This window comes from Petaurus breviceps, unplaced genomic scaffold, assembly GCF_028583685.1.
Source record: "Petaurus breviceps papuanus isolate PSGF00001 unplaced genomic scaffold, PetGlider_PUasm1.0 78, whole genome shotgun sequence".
In the NCBI taxonomy this organism is placed as follows: Eukaryota; Metazoa; Chordata; class Mammalia; order Diprotodontia; family Petauridae; genus Petaurus; species Petaurus breviceps.
In genome coordinates this window covers 649,767-667,857 of record NW_027186502.1, presented here as the reverse complement: position 1 = coordinate 667,857, position 18,091 = coordinate 649,767, and the positions used below count along the sequence as shown (strand labels likewise).

Sequence of the window (18,091 nt, the reverse complement as noted above, 5' to 3'; positions counted from 1 at the left end):
CAACCAGAAGAGCAACCTAATCTCCAGAGAAATCAAGAAGCTAAGCCCTGAAGCCCAGTAAAAGCCAAGCAGTAAGACCCAGAGCACCAGCAAAAAAGCTTGGAACAGTGCAGGACCAGAGCCCAACTCTTACATAAAAACATAAATTCACAAAAAAAGGGGGGGGGGGGGCAGAAACAATGAGCAAAAGACAAAAAAGAGCTTGACTATAGAAAGTTACCATGGTTATAGGGAGGATCAAGGCATAAACTTAAAAGATGACAATAGTGTCAAAATGGCTACATGTGAAGACTCAGAAATATAGTTTGGTCTCAGATCCAAAAAGAATTCCTGGAAGAGCTTTAAAAGGATTTTTAAAAGCAAATTAGAGAAGTAAAGGAAAAATGGGGGGGGGGGGAATGAGAGTAATGCAAGGGAATCATGAAAAGAGTCAATAGCATGGGAAAAAATAATATAAAAATTTACTGAGGAAAGTAACTCCCTAGAAAATAGAATCAGCCAAATGGAAAAGGCAGTACAAAAGCTCACTGAAGAAAATAATTCCTTAAAAATTAGAATTGAGGGGGTGGCTAGGTGGTGCAGTGAATAGAGCACTGGCCCCGAAGTCAGGAGGACCTGAGTTCAAATCTGGCCTCAGACACTTAACGCTTACTAGCTGTGTGACCTTGAGGAAGTTGCTTAACCCCAGCTGCCCTCCAAAAAGAAAAAAAAAATTAGAATTGAGCAAGTGAAAACTAATGATTCCATGAGACATCAAGATACAATAAAACAAATTTTTTAAAAAACTTGTTAAGTTTTAAGAAAGAAGCTTATAGGAGGTAAAAAAAAAATTCTGGAAAAGTTAGATATGACAAATCTCTAGAGAAAATTCAACTGGAATAGACAGAAATATACCTTTTTTCTCAACCATCCATGGCACCTACACAAAAATTGACCATATCTTAGGACATAAAAATCTCACAACTAAATGCAGAAAAGTAGAAATAGTAAACACATTCTTTTCAGATTGTAATATAATAAAAATCACATACAATAATAGACAATAGAGATTAAAAATTAATTGAAAATTAAATAATCTAATCCTAAAAATCAAGTTGGTCAAAAGAACAATTCATGGAAACAATAATTTCATTAAAGAAAATGACAATGAGACAACATAAAAATTTATGGGATGCAGTCAAAGCAGTATTTAAGGGAAATTTTATATCTCTAATTGCTTACATCAATAAAATAGAGATTAATGAATAGGGCATGCAACTAAAAAACTAGAAAAAGAATGAATTAAAAATAACAAATTAAATAGCAAACTAGAAATCCTGAAAATCAAAGTAGAGATTAATAAAATAGAAAGAAAACCATTAAACTAATAAATAAAACTAGAAGTTGGCTTTATAGGGAAAAAACAGTAAAACAGATAAACCATTGGTTAATTTGATTTAAAAAAGAAGAAAACCAAATTACTAGTATCAAAAATGAAAATGGTGACACATTCATCAATTGTGTGCCAACAAATTTGACTATCTAAATGAAATGGATGACTATCTATAAAAATATAAATTATCCAGATTAACAGAAGAAGAAATAAAAGACATAAGCCAATCTTGGAAAAAAGAAATTGAATAAGCTATCAATGAACTTCCTAAGGGAAAACACCTAGTATCAGATAGATTCACAAGAAAATTCCACCAAACATTTAAGGAACAATGAATTCCACTATATACACTATTTAAAAGAATAGGTGAAAGAATCCTACCAAATTCCTTTTATGACAAAAATTTGGTGCTGATACCCAAACCAGAAAGAGCTAAAACACAGCAAGAAAATTATAGACCAATTTCACTAATGAATATTGATGCAAAATTTTAAATAAAATACTAGCAAAGAGATAACAGCAATATATCACAAGGATCATACACTATGACCAGATGGGATTTATACTAGGAATGCAAGTCTGGTTCAGTATTTGGAAAATTATCAGCATAATTGACCACATCAATAACAAAACCAGCAGAAAGCATATTATCTTTACAAATACAAAAGAAGCTTTTGACAAAATATAGTGCCCGTTCCTATTATAAACACTTGAGAGCATGGGAATAGATGGTGTTTACCTTCAGAGAACATGTAATATTTATCTAAAACCATCAGCAAGCATTATCTGTAATGAGGATAAGCTAGAGGTCTTCCCAATGCAATCAGAGGTTAAGCAAAGATGCCTATTATCACCTCTATTATTTAATATTGTATTAGAAATGTTAGCTACAGAAATAAAGAGAAGAAAAAGGAATTAGAATAGGCAATGGAGAAACAAAACTATCACTCTTTGTAGGTGATATGGTATACTTAGAAAATCGACTTAAAAACTACTTGAAATTATTAACAACTTTATAAAAGTTGCAGGATTCAAAATAAACCCACATAAATCATCAGTATTTCTATATATTACCAATAAAATCCAGTAGGAATTGAGAAATTTCATTTAAAATAGCTGTAGACAATAAAAAGTATTTGGGAGTTTACCTGCCAAGACAAACCCAGGAAATAGATGAACAGAATTATAAAACGATTTTTACACAAATAAAGTTAGATCTAAACAATTGGAAAATATTAATTGTGCATGGGCAGGGGAAGCCAATATGATAAAAATGACAATTCTACCTAAATTAATCTATTTATTCAGTGCCATACCAATTAAACTATCAAAAATAATTTTATAGAATTAGAAAATAATAATAACAAAATTCATCTAGAACGACAAAAGCTAAAGGATATCAAGTGAATCAATGGGAAAAAAATGTGAAAGAAGGTGGTCTAGCCATATCAGATTTCAAACTGTATTGTAAAGGAGTAATTTTTAAAAAACCCTCTAGGCTAAGAAATAGTGTGGAGGATCAGTGAAATAGATTAAGTACAGATTACATTATAGTAAATGACCATAGTAATTTAGTATATGATAAACAAAAAAAAAATCCAAGCTTTTGGAACAAAAACTCATTATTTGACAAAAACTGTTAGGAAAACTGGAAAACAATATAGCAGAAACTAGGTATAGAACAATATATACCAAGATAAGGTCAAATGATTGAAACATAAAAGGTATACCTTAAGCAAATTAAGAGAGCATGGAATAGTTTATCTGTCAGATTTATAGCTAAGGGAAGAATTTAGGACCAAAGAAGATATAGAGACTATTACAAAAAGTAAAATCAATAATTTTGACTACATAAAATTAAAAAGGTCTTGCACAAAGAAAACCTATACAACCAAAATTATAAGGAAAGTAGAAAACTGGGGGAAATTTTTTTTGTAACAAGTATCTCTGACAAAGGTCTCATTTCTCAAAATATAGAGAATTTAGTCAAATTTATAAAAATACAAGTCATTCTCTAATTGATAAATGGTCAAAGGACATGAACAGGCAGTTTTCACACAAAGAAATCAAAGCTATTTATAGTCTATTTATATTTATATATTTATTTTATATTTATATATATAGAAAAAAATGTTCTAAATCACTATTGATCTGATAAATGCAAATTAAAACAACTCTGAGGTATGACCTCATACCTATTCAGAGTGGCTAACACTACAGAAAGGGAAAATGTTGGATGTTGGAGGGGATGTGGGAAAACTGGGACACTAATGCACTGTTGGTGGAATTATGAATTGATCCAATCATTCTAGAAATCAATTTGGAAATATGCCCAAAGGGCTATCAATCCATGCTTACTTACCCTTTGATCCAGCAATACCACTGCTAGGTCTATGTCCTAAAGACAAGCAAAAAAAGGGAAAAGAACCTATTTCTACAAAAATATTTGTAGCAGCTCTTTTTGTGGTGACTAAGAACTAGAAATCAAAGGGATGCCCACCAACTGGGGAATGGCTAAATAAGCTACAGTATATGACTGTAATGGAATATTATTGTGCTATAAGAAATGACAACTGGGATGATTTCAGAAAAACCTGGAAAGACTTATGTGAACTGATATATAGTGAAGTGAACAGAACCAGGAGAACATTGTACACAGTAACAGCAATATTGTTCAATGAAGAACTGTGAGTGCCTTAGCTTTGCAACAAACATGAGTTCAGATAGACTTCAGGAGACAGTAGAGGATAGCAGGGCCTGGAGTTCTATGGTTCATGAAGTCATAAAGAGTCAGACACAATTGAATGGCTGAACAAGAACAGCAGCTTCCTCAGGAGGTAATGTGGTTTGTTTTGTTTTTTTTTATGTCATTGGAAATGCTTGAGCAGAAGCTGGATGAACTCTCTATCAAGAATAGATTGCTGACAATAGCCTAGTGTTTGATAAATTCAAAGATCCCAGCCATTTAGGGTAAGAATTTACTTCTTAACAAAAACTGCTGCGGAAACTGGAAAGCAGTATGACAGAAGCTAGGTATAGACCAACACTTCACTATATATATACTAAGATAAGCTCCAAGTGTATATGTAACCAAGACATAAAGGGTGATATCATAAGGAAATTAGAGGAGCAAGGAAGAAATTACCCTTCAGATCTATGGACAGGGGTCTAAAAATTCATAATCCCTAACTTATCAAGGGATAGAGATAACAGAACACAAAATGGACAATTTCAATGACATAAATTTAAAGAGTTTTTGCACAAAGGAACCAATGCAGATAAAACTAAAGAAAATCAGAGAACCAGGAGAGGAAATCCTTTCAGGAAGTTTCTCTGATGAAAGTCTCATATCTAAGATTTATGGAGAATACCAAAATCAACTTGCTCCTGGGCACCCACTCCTTCCTTTCTAGGTATACACTACTGCCTGATACCCTGGGACAACTTTACCTCCACACTGAATCAGTATGGATGATAACCTACCTGAACTGACTCTTCAGTGATTAATATACTCCCTCCCCATCTCAGTGAGTCTGGACCCCTTACTGCCATTAATCAAAGTCTGTTCTTGGTCCCTCATTGGCTACTCAATAATTCCCCTGTAGAAGATGATACAATGGATAGAGAATTGGGCCTAGAGAGTCAGGACACCTGAATTCAAATCCAGCCTTGGACACTTATTATTTGTATGACCCTGGGGGCAAGTCACTTAAAAAAAAATCTCTACCTCAGTTACCTCAATGGTAAAATATGGATACACTACAAATTTACATCATATAATCTCGTCTGGGCCCTCACTGGAGCAAGGCAATCTTTTTACACCTCCCTCATCATTTTGTATCTCATTCACCACATAGTTTTTTTGCAAATTTTTCATGCTTCCTAAAGTTTCCCATAGCCCCCACACTCTCATCCTTTCATCTGAGAACTTCACTGAAAAAAATTAGGGCCATTCACCTTGAGCTCCTTTTTCTTCCCTGCATCCCTTCTATCCCTAAGATATCTTCTACTACAGATGGGCAGAGTCAAGATGGAGCAATAGAAGCAGGACCTCCTAGTGGCTCCGGCTTCCACCTTCCCCAAGCAATGTATAAAGGGGACTCTGAACAAACTTTGGAGCTTCAGAACCCACAAAATGACACAGAGAAGCTAACCTCCCACTAGGGACAGCCCAGCAGGAATCAGCCAGTGTAGCACTCTGGGAGCCAAGCCCAGAATCATGTGAGCTGGAGGTTTTAGCCCCAGGGCGGGTCTGACCAGCCACTGGCTGGAGGGACTCCAGATCAGCAGCAGCTGTGGCTGTTTCCAGAATTATCAACACATAGATGTGAAGGACAAAGTGAGAGGTCAGTGCAGTATGGACTTTGGGACCCAGTAAGTGTGAGTGCATCGGCTTTTGCCCTCTGGGGCAAGAAGCTGCTGAGACACCGGGCACAGCCAGCCAGCACCACGTAGCAGCTTCAGCTCCTGGCCTGCAGAGTGTAGGGGGACCAAGCAACCAGTCTGAGGGGTAATCACTCTTGCTTTAATCTGCTTAGATCTGAATTACAGTCTAGGGAAGAGGTCCTCGGGTGTGTGTCCAGCTTGCCAGACCATGTGAAGGCCTCAGAGAGGGCACCCATCTAATATCTTTGGCAGCTGAGAAAACTCTAGCATTTGGGACGAAAGCTCCCCTGTCTGGTGGCAGAGTCCTACTGTGGCAAAAAGCCCAGGAGTCAAGTGACTGAGGGGTGACATGACCAGGCAAAGGAAACAAAGCAGACAGAAGATTCCGACATTAGACTCCTATTTTGGAGACAAAAAGGAGCAAAGCATGGAACAGGAGGAAGACAGTGAAGTCAGAACTCCTGCACCAAAAGCTTCAAAGGAAAATACAAGCTGGTTACAGGTCATAGAGGACCTTAAGAAGCAGATAAGAGAAGTGGAGGAAAAATTGGGAAGAGAAATGAGAATGATACAAGAAAATTATGAAATGAGAGTCAACAGCCTGACTGAGGAAAAGCACACCTGACTGAGGAAAATAGACTAATTCAATTGGCAAAAGAGGCTCAAAAAGGCAATGAGGAGAATAATGCCTTAAAAAGCCAATTTTGCCAGATGGAAAAAGAATCTCAAAAGCTCAATGAGGAGAATCATTGCTTCAGAATTGGATTGGAGAAAATGGAAGCTAATGACTTTATGAGAAATCAAGATACTGTTAAACAGATCCAAACAAATGAAAGAAGAGAAGGCAATGTGAAATATCTCATGGAAAAAACCACTGACCTGGAAAATAGATCCAGGAGAGATAACTTAAAAATTATTGGACTACCTGAAAGCCATGACCAAAGTAAGAACCTAGAAAGCATCCTCCAGGAAGTTCTCAAAGAAAACTGCCCTGGTGTTTTAGAACCAGAGGGCAAAATGGAGGTTGAAAGAATCCACCAATCACCTCCTGAAAAAGATCCCAAAAAGAAAACTCCTAGGAATATTATAGCCAGGTTCTGGAATTCCCAGATTACAAGCAGCCAGGAAGAAACAATTTGAATATTGTGGAAACACAATCAGGATAACCCAGGATCTAGCAGCTTCTACACTGAGGGATCAAAGGGCTTGGAATATGATATTCCAGAGGTCAAAGGAGCTGGGATTAAAACCAAGAATCACCTACCCAGCAGAACTGAGTATCATGTTTCAGGTGAAAATATGGTCATTCAGTGGAATAGAGGACTTTCAAGCATTCTTGATGAAAAAACCAGAGTTGAATATTTGACATTCAGATACAAGAAGCAAGAGAAGACTGAGAAGGTAAACCGGGAAAAGAAATCATAAGGAACTTATCAAAGTTGAACTATTAACATTCCTACATGTAAAAACAAAAATTGTAACTGATGAAACTTTTCTCAGTATGAAAATAGTTGAAGGGAATAGAAATATATGTCTATATATAAGGGCATATGAATACATATGTGAATGTGTGTATATATGTTTACAGGCATACATAGAGGGAACAGGTCCAATTTAATAGGATGGGATGATACATAAAAGATTAAATTAAGAGGTGAGAGAGGAATATAATGAGAGGAGATTGGGAGAGACAGAATGGGGTAAACTATCTCATATAGAAGAGACAAGAGAAAATGGTTACAATGGAAGGGAAGAATAGGAAGGCAAAAGGGAATGGGTCAACCTTATTCTCATTGAATTTGGCTTGGGGAAGGAATGAAATATACACTAAATATGGTATCTCACCCTACAGGAGAGTAGGGAGGAAGGGGATGAGAGGGGGGATGATGGAAGGGAAGGCAGGCTGGCAGGGAGGGAAGTTGGAAGCACCCACTTTTGAAAAGGGATGGAATCAAAGTAGAGAATAGAACAAGTGGGAGGTGGGATAGGAGGGAGGGAAATATAGTCAGTCTTTTACAATATATCTACTATGTTATTGTTTTGCATTAGCTACACATGTACAACTATACTGAACTGCTTATCTTCCCAGTAAGGGTGGGTGACAATGGAGGAAGGGAATGAATCTGGAATTCAAAGTTTTAAAATCAAATGTTTACATATATGTATATATATATATATGTACTATTATTAATACTATTTTACATGTAATTGGGAAATAAGATATACAGGCACTGGGGCATAGAGATCCACCATGCCCTACTGGAAAAGTCAAAAGGGATATGGGAGAAAATATGGGAGAGAGCAGATTGGAGGAGGGGATATCCTGTGGGACTGCTATTTTGGGGTGGTGGGGTGGGTAAGGGAAAAATGGGAAGAAAATTTGTAACTCAAAATCTGGCAGAAATGAATGATGTAAATCAGAAGTTAATAAAGCATTAGAAAAATGGGGGAAAAAAGAATGTACCTTCATCAGGGGAGGCTAGGTGGTGCAGTGAATAGAGCACCAGCCCTAGAGTCAGGAAGACCTGAGTTCAAATCCGGCCTCAGACACTTAATACTTACTAGCCATGTGACCTTGGGCAAGTCACCTAATCCCAATTGCCCCTCAAAAAAAAAAAAGAATGTCCCTGCATCAGTCTATGGACAAAGATATCTCATTTAGATTTCCAATAAAGTTTATAAATGATTAAAAAAAATGTCTTCTACCACTTTCACTGTCTTCATCTGTTTCACATAAAGAGATGGCCTTTGCTCTTATGAAGACAAACTCTTCTCTATACACAAGTGATCTTATTCTATCTTATCTCCTCCAGCAGATTTCCCTCTCTATCATCCTTACTCTTTACACTAATCTTCAATCTCTATTTCTCTAGTGACTGCTTTCTTGCTATCTACAAAGAGGCAATAGAAAAAAAAATCCCTCCCATGTTCAAAAAAACCTTTAATTAATCAACCAGTCCCTGCTATCATCCCATAACTCTTCTCACTTTTATGGTTTAATTACTTTAAGAAGATTGTCTACAATAGGTATCTTCACTTCCTTTTCCTTCACTCATACCTCTCTGAAGCCTGGCTTCTGAACTCACCATTAACCAAAACTGTTCTCTTCAAAGTTACCAATGATCTGTTAATCACTAAATCTAATTGCTTTTCCAATGTTGCTCACCCTCTTCTGAATATTCTCTTCTCTCAAGACATTGGTCTATCCTAGTTCTACCTGTCTGGCCATTTCTTCCTAGTCTCCTTTGCTGGATCTCCATCTAGGTCACTTCAACTATGAGTGTCCCCAGGGCTCTTTCCTGGACTCTCTTCTCTTGTCCCTCTAACCTGCTTCACTTGGTGACCTTGTCAATTCCTTTGAATCCAGGTATCATCTCTGTGCCAATAATTCTAAATGTATTTGTCCAGCCTTACCCTCCAATTTCACATTTCAAATTAGATGTTTCATAGAAATCTTAAACTCAACATGTCTAAAATTCATTATCTTTCCCCAAAAACCCTCCCCTCTTTCTAACTTTCTTACTGTCCAAGGTACCAGCATCTCCCCAGTCACCTGACTCTCAACCTAGACATCATCCTATACTGCTCATTCATTCTCACCCCCTATATCCAATCAGTTATTAACTCATGCTATTCCTACCTTTGTAACATCTCTTATAGTCCTCCTTTTCTTCACTAACACTGACTGCTACCCTGGTGCAGGCCTTCATCACCTTATGTCTGGACTATTGCAACAACTTGCTGGTTGGTCACCCAACCTTGTGTCTCCCACTCCAGTCCATCCTTCATTCAACCGGATGGATGGAAGGAATATGCACTTATTCAGACATTGTGCTAAGCACTGTACAAACGTTATCTAATTTGATCTTCATAACAACCATAGGAGGAAAGTACTATTATTATCTCCATTTTACAATTGAGGAAAATGAGGCAAACAGTGATTAAGTGACATTGCCAGGGTCACACAGCTGGGTAGTGTCTGAGGCTGGATTTGAACTTAGGTCTTCCTGACTACAACCATTATACCACCTTACTCCCTCAAATCGATCGGCTGTCGATTTGATCCTCCTGAAGATTAAGCTTGATCATGTCCTCCTCCCCATCCTCCTCAATTAATGCAAGTGTCCCTCTATTGCCACCAGGATCAAATATGAATTCCTCTGTTTGACTTTTAAAGCCTGTTATCACCTGGCACTTTCCCAGTCTTTTTACACCTTATAATGACCCTCCCTCCAAACATACTCTGTGATACAGTAACAGGCTTCCTTGCTATTCTCTGAACAAGAACTTCAATCTGCTTGGAATTCCTCTCCCTCTTTGTCTCCACTTCTTTCCTTCCCTTCCTTCTTTCAAGTCTCAAGAAAAGTCCTGTCTTCTACAAGAAGCTATTCCTGATCCATTTTTTTTTAAGCAATTGGGGTTAAGTAACTTGCTCAAGGTTACACAGCCAGTTATTTTTTGTGCAGGTGCCAAGTATCTGAGGCCAGAACTGATCCCGGGTCTCCTGACGCCGGGGCTGGCGCTCTTACTCACTGCACCACCTGGCCGCCCCTTCCTGATCCATTTTAATATTAATATCTTCCCTCTGTTGATTTTCTTCAATTTAGCCTGTAAGGATCTTGTTTGTACATAGTTGTTAATAATTTAATTTCCAAAAATGAATTTTTTATTAATACAAAGATTAAACAAGATTCCTACAAAGCTCCTTCCAATTCCAAAATATAATAATGCAATTGATTTTTTTTTTGTACATAGTTAAATTTGAAGGTCACTTCAGGTATAACAGAATGCTTGAAAATGAATGCCTGCTGGTTTCAAGGGAAGAGTTCCCAGAATTTCCCTCTTCAATCCACAAAGTAGTTTTGCCTGGCCTTGGGACTGGTGGGTCTTGATTTTACCTGACAAGCTAACCCCTCCCAAACTAAGGTATAGATAAGCCAAGAAGCTGCCAGGAGGAAGGGAAAGAATAGTACTCAGGAGCAAGAGAGAGAAAGTTATGGAGGCATCTGGAAGCAGCCACTATAGACAGTGAAAGCCAGGACCTGAGACACTGGGTAGGTTCTCTATTGCAAGAACAAGTTGGGACTTCTGAAACCAAAGCTGATGATGCTTCCTTTCTCTTCACCACTTTTAACTCTCTCTGAAAATAAAAAGAAGTGAGGCTAATACTTTCCCAAGTGTAAAATGTTCATCCTGCTTCTTAAAAATTTGTTTACCTTTCTAAATTTAAATATTTACTTTGTTTCTTAAGCTAACAAAAAAAGCTACTAGAAGGGGGTGGCTAGGTGGTGCAGCAAGTAAAGTGCTGGCCCCGGAGTCGGGAGGACCTGAGTTCAGTTCCGGCCTCAGACACTTCACAGCCACACTAAAAACTAGCCGTGTTACCTTGGACAAGTTACTTAACCCCAATTTCCCTCTAAAAAGCAAAAAAAAAAAAAAAGCTACTAGAAGCTGTTAGAGTCGACTGAGGTCTGCTAACTTGAAGGATTTTGCCAAAGCTCAATATCTGGCTCGGGGTTCAGAGTTGTTGATACATTTTATAACTTCACAAGGTAGAAAGAATATTTGTACTAGGATTCCTCTAACCAATGAGTCAGCAATGGTTGGGTTAGTGCCTGAGGGATGTCACTGAGGCAGGGCCTCTGCTATTTTTCCTGGCATTGGTTTGAAAGGAATGGTATGCATAAAGGGGAGGAGGCAAGGGAGTAGATGGAGAGAATATCACACTTCAAAGAAAGAAGTAGGCTGACCTAGGCAAAGTAGGAGGCAAGTAAGAGTAATTGAGAGTCTTCCCTACTTATACACCAGGTCAATATGGCAGCCCCCACCCCACTTCTAGACAGAAAACAAAAATATGTCCTTTTGACTTGACAGAATATTCAATTAGTTAAACCATGGGACTCATCCAGCATGTTTTAATTATATTGATTATTAATTCAATTCCTTCACAGTGAACAAGACAACATAGTGAGTAGATACAAGAATACAGCCACTTAAGAGGTATATTAACTCTTGTCTATTATTATTACTTCTAGTTTTATAAATCAGTTTCTTATAAAATATGGGCAATCTGAGCCAGTCTTACCAGGGTTGGATTATCCTTTAGAAAGCTGAGCATAAGGACTCTGAACCTGAAGAAAGTTCCCCTTTTTTATCACATAACAATATAAATTGAACAGTTTTACAAGAATAGTAGCCCCAGAATTTGGTCACATTTAGTCCTCAAAATGGGCATTACCTCAGTTCATATTTTCTACATTTTACTCCTTTTCTAGCATCTGTCCTGCTTTACCACTCTTAACTAGCAGAAAACAAAATATCACAGGAAAACTAATAAGTAGTCCTACCTCACATTCCCACAAAACAATAAAAACAAAAGATTTCCTTTACTAGATCATCATCCCCTCTTACTCCTTAAGAATGGATATTCCCAGGGTTCATCTTCAGAGAAGGATATGAATGTAAAGAAACCCACAAAGAGTAGTGTCAAAAGGTCACCTGCCCCAAAAGAATTCAGAGGTGATCTTAAAAAAAAGACTTTAAAAATCAAATGACAGAGATGAAGGAAAAACTAAAATAAGAATAAGAATAATCCAAGAAAAATGAGAAGATTGTGAAGGGAAAGTCAACCATCAGAAAAGGAGCTACAGAATCTTAAGGAAGAAAATGCTACCTTGAAAATTAGAATTGGACAAGGCAGAGCCAGCAAAATTATAAGAGATAAAGAAATAAACAAAATATGAATAATGAAAAAAATAGAAGAAAAAGGGGAAGCTACGTGGCACAGTGAAGAGAGTACCAGACCTGGAGTCAGGAGGACCTGAGTTCAAATCCAGCCTCAGACACTTGACACACTTATTAGCCGTGTGACCTTGGGCAAGTCACTTAACCCCAATTGCCTGTCCTCCCCCCTAAAAAAAACAAAAAAAAAAAAAAAGAAGAGAAATTGAAACATCTTATAAGAAAAAACAACAGATTTGGAGAATAGATCGAGAAGAGAAAAGATAAAAATTAGATAACTGAAATTTATGATCAAAAAATGAATCTTGATTCAATAATACAAGAAATAATTAAAGAAAATTGTCCTGAAGCATTAGAATGGGGAGGGGGAGGAGAGTAGAAATAGAAAAAAAAATGGATCACTGGGGTGGCCAGGTAGCACAGAGAGTAAGAGCACCGGCTCCAGTGTCGGGACAAGCTGGGAATCAAATCTGGGCTCAGATACTTAGCACCACACCCAGAAATAACTGGCCTTGTAACCTTGAGCAAGTTACTTAACCCTGATTGCTTTAAAAAAAATTGGATCACTATTTAAAAGAGACCCTATGAGGAAAACTCATAAGAATAACATAGTCAGATTCTGAAACCTCCAGCTCAAGGATAAAATATTAAAAGCATCAAGACTAAAACAATTTAAATATGATGGTACCACAATTAGAATTATACAAGACCTAGCAGCAGGGACATAAAGTACCACAGGTCTTGGAACACCATATATCAAAGAGCAAAAAGAACTGGGGCTCCAGTCAAAACTATAATACCCTGCAAAGTTAAGCATTATCCTGAATGAAAGAAAAAAAAAAACAGATTTAATCAACTGTCAGACTTTCCAAGACTTTGTTTAAAAAAAAAACCTGAACTTAGTAGAAGATTTGACATACAAGAGCCAAGAAAAATATGAGGTACATAACAAAGACTGATTATAAGGGATTCCTAAGGACAGGGTTGACTTTTTATAATGTAAAATGTAAAACATATGTCTAAGATTCTTATTAATAATTGGGTAGCTCATAAGATCAGGGTAAACCTGAGTATGATATGAATTTAAAAAGCAAAACTATTTAGGAACAGCTAAAAAGAAAAATTATTTTATACAAATGAGGTAAAAGAGGTAGAGTCGATACAGAGGAATTAGATGGGGGAGGAAGACTGGTAGTTCTGGTAACCTACTTTCACTGGGAATGGGTTTAAGAGGGAATGATATATATATAGTAGAGTATAAAAGTCTTCTAAATTCAGAAGATATAAAACAGTAGGGGCATAGGGAGGGGGGAGAGGACAAGGGAGGGTTAGGGAATAGGTAAAAGGTGGGTATAGAAGGGTCTTTAGATTTATGGGAATGGGAAGATAGGGGAGGGATCCTTGGAGAGGGGTAGGCAAGTAATAAGAAGGCAAAGTAGCAGGTAGAGGAGGCAGGAGGGGTATGAAACAAGAGATATGCACAAAGATAAAAACAACGATCAGAAGTAGAATTTGTTTGGGAAAGTATCTGTCGATATAAACACACACACACACATACACACATATATAGCTATGGAGAAACATATCCAAACTTAATTGTAGCCTTCTGGGGTGGGGGAGGGGGAAAACAATAAAAAAGTATACAGCAGAGAACAAAAGAAAACTTGGAAGGAAGCAAAGAAAAGATGGACAGTTCTCAACACATGTATTTTTTATCATATTAGTTTTCTTGAAATGAAAATTTATTGTTACATATTTTGAACACTCTCTTATATTCTGTTATGCACCTGACATGCTTTTTTTTTCCCTTTCTTACTTTGTATTTAAGTTCCAATATTTAAGTTTATGATGTGTTTTGTTTCTTTATTCTCTATTTGTGTTCTGGCCTTTGAGTCTAAAATTTAAAAAAACAAAACATAAAAAAGAATGAATGTTCCCACTGGAAATTGAGGGGATACCCATCAATTGGGGAATGACTAACCAAGTTGTGGTATATAAATGTAGTGGAATACTACTGTGCTATAAGAAATGATGCGCAGGCAGACTTCAGAAAGACTTGGAAAGATTTATATGAACTGATGCTGAGGGAAGTGAACAAAATCAGGAGAACATTGTACACAGTAACAGTAACACTGTACAATGATCAACTATGATTGACTTAGCTCTTCTCAGCAGTACAATGATCCAAGAAAATTCCAAAAGACTCAAAATAATAGAAGATGCTATCCACATCCAGTGAAAGAACTGATAGAATCCAAACCCAGATCAAAGCATTTTTTTTTTTTGGGGGGGGGGGGGGGCAGGGGGAAGTTTCTTTTGTTCTTTTTCTTCTTCCATAACATGATTAATAGGGAAATATGTTTTACATGATTGTACATGTATAACCTATATTAGATTTCTTTCCATCTTGGGGAAGGAGAGAGAGAAAAATTTGGAATTCAAAATATTTCACAAAATCAGTGTTGAAAACTGTCTTTAAATGTAATTGGAAAAATTAAAATACAATTAAATGAAAAAGAATAGATCTTCCCCAAGACTGTGTCCTGAGCCCTTTTCTCTATTTGTTGTGTGCATTCTGTTGGTGATTTCATCTATTTCCAAAGGCTCAATTATCATCTATTTTATACACCTTTACCTAAATAATTCCCTAAACTCTATGCCCATCCCCAATCTCTCTTCTGAACTCCCATCACAGTTCAATCAACAATCAAAGAATATTTGACCTCTACAACTGTTTACTATAAGATGTCTCATCAGTATCTCAAACTCAACAAAGTCAAAAACAAATTGATCATTTTCTCCCCAAAACATATTGCTCTCAACTTTCTTATTTTAGTTTAGTGCCCACTTGCCAGGCACCCAGGTTTGTAACCTTAGAGGCTTCCCAGACTATTCCTCCCTGTCCTTCATATCCCCATTGTAGATCAATTGCCAGGTTTCATCTATTCTACTCTCACAATATCTCAAACACTGGGACCCTTGACTCCATTCACACACCCATGACCCTACTCCAGGCCTTCATCACCTCTCACCTGCACTTTAACTGGTCTCTTTACTTATAATTCCCTGCCTCCCCCCATCCCTTTCAATCAGTCTTTCTCCAGCTGCCCAAATAATCTTCCTAAGGAACAGGTATGAACACATGTGAAGAACAACAATGTATACTGCTTTGCCATCCATCAATGTGCCAAGTTCATGCCACACATTCCAAGTTTCCAATCACTTTATAGAAAATTCCTACAAAGGACTACCATGAGAAGGGTATGACCTTATTAAAAAAAAAATGATCAAACATTTTATATAAGGCAGCAAGTTCCAGAACTTTCCCCATGGTAGAAAAGATTCAATTATGAGGGAAGAGGCAGGGAGTGAGGGTCACTTAGCTCTGAGCCATGGTCCCTAACAGGACCAAGCACCTCCCAACTGGACTAACCCATCTTATACTGCAGCATAGACACCTTGGGTCTCAGAATGACTGTGAGCTGGTATGACTTTCTCTTGATCTTATGCATTCTTTATGAACCTCATCTAAAAAGCAACCATGAGGGCCTCATGTGGTAACTTCCTTCATCTTCAGAACCTATAATTGGGTACACCAGCAAGAAGATTATTCACATACTCAAAAACCATCCATGACTCTCTGTTGCATCTAAAATAAAACACAATCTTCTCAGCCTTTCATTTAAGAACCTCTACAATGTGGGCCATGGGGATTCTCTGGTTTTTGTCTCTGTACACTGAGTACCTTGCCTGTGGAAGGTGTTTAATAAATGGCTGTCGAACTGAATTAAGAGGATAAGATTTCTTCCATATTCATTGCCTTATTTTCACCTGGTCTTTCAACTTTGGGACTTATTTTGGGGGCTGATGACTTTACAAGACCAGAAAGTTTTCGGTCCATGTTCAACTTTAAGGAATTTTTTCCAGCCCTCTGTCCCCACTCTTAAAATGCAAACATTTCCCATAAACATTTAAAAAATATGTATTTTAGTGATATTTTATGGAATGAGATACTCTGACACTAATCTGGGACTAGTACTTTCAGCCAAAGATGACCAGCAGACAGAGGAAGTGTGAGCCAAAAAGAATGAAGAAAGGCATAAAGTAGCAGGCTCCTAAGCCCCTTTCTTAGGAAAATGGGAATAAATAAAAATGAACCCCAACAGCCAGCTCCCCAAAGGGAAAGACTCCAGTTCATCACCAAGAGATGACCTCTAATATCCTTCCCAGCACCAACATTTTATAATTCTGGGAAGAGAGTTGTGTGTGGGGGCACCTTTGTGTATTTTAGGACAAAAAGCCATCCCTGTGACAAGCCAACATAACGTAAGCAGAGGGAAAGGTCAGGAGCCTGCCATGGAGCCCACTCTCCAGTCTCCTGCCAGAAGTGGTCATCCAAACTCTACAGAGGAGAGAGCCCTTGGCTTTTAGAATGAAACCAGACATTTTTCCCTGAGACCCATCTGTTCTGGCTCAATAAACCTCAAAGTACAACAAAGTTTACATAGGTGCCTTAGAATCTTTTCCCACATAGTACACAAGAGCACCAAGACTATAGTGAGAAAGAAATCTAAGAAGTATTGCATCTCCCATGGCCTTCTCTCTACCTAATTCATGCCAGCTGAGACAGAACAGAAAACAAGGCCACAACAGCCATGGTCTTCTGCAGGAACAGCCTTAGGGAGGTGGTGGTCTATGCCTGGGATTTCAGGATTACTGTACCCCACATACACACACATTTCCTCAATCTGTCAGAACCTGAAATTACATGAACAGGTGACAAGACGTTCCACTTACCATTCTGTAAATACAAATAAAAGCAATCACAGTTTAAATGCAAACGACCACTGAAGAACAAAGCCCCCACATTCAGTGTGAATGACTGATATTTTAGACTCTGGGGAAAGGGGAGGGGGTCAGGACGGTGGATAGAACGGAATCCTGCAACTTCTAAAAGGGAAGTAAGGGTAGGAGACATAAGGAGCTTGGAGAGTGGGCAAGGGGAAGGAGGTTTAAAACACTTTATATACTTCACAATTTGCCCCTAGAGCAGGCAGAGGTCTCCGAGTCCTAAGAATCCCACCAGAACCCCATTCATTCTACCCAACGCTATGGGCTCTCCTCCAAGTTTTCACAGGTCCTGAAGTTTGGAAGGATAACTCAGGGAACCAAAGGAATTGCTATATCCCTATCCCCTACCCTGTCCCTCCACCCTCACCCCTCTGCAGTGCGTCCTCTCCTTCCTAAAACTTCTCGCCTTCGATTGTTACCGGCTCCCCATTGCCCAGCCAACAATGATTTCTTCTTACACCTGCTGGCCCAGGTTCAGACTCCTCCCCAACCCAGAACGGGGAAAGTTCCCTTCACCCCTACCCTTAACACTCACCAGTCTGCGCTGTGCCCAGCGGACACTCATCATGCGCCCTGGTGGCCATGGTGCTGGACAGCGGGTACTGGACTGAGAAAACCAGATAGCCAAGCTGCTGGCGGGACTGTGCCGGTTTATCTCAGCGAGGCTAATTCCATCGCAGCTCAACCTGCTCAGGACTAGCCCTCCCCAGCCCCTACAGCTGCTGCCACCTCCTCCACCTC

At 38.2% G+C, this 18,091-nt stretch overlaps 1 protein-coding gene across 1 annotated transcript in view; it reads right to left on the bottom strand.

The window, feature by feature from the left end:
- ANO2 (anoctamin 2) overlaps positions 1-18,091 on the bottom strand; it is a 573,391-nt gene extending 555,300 nt beyond the window's left edge. The window contains exon 1 of the mRNA XM_069106084.1: positions 17,886-18,091. The gene's annotated coding sequence lies outside the window, so the exon portion shown is untranslated. The remainder of the gene's footprint in view (positions 1-17,885) is intronic.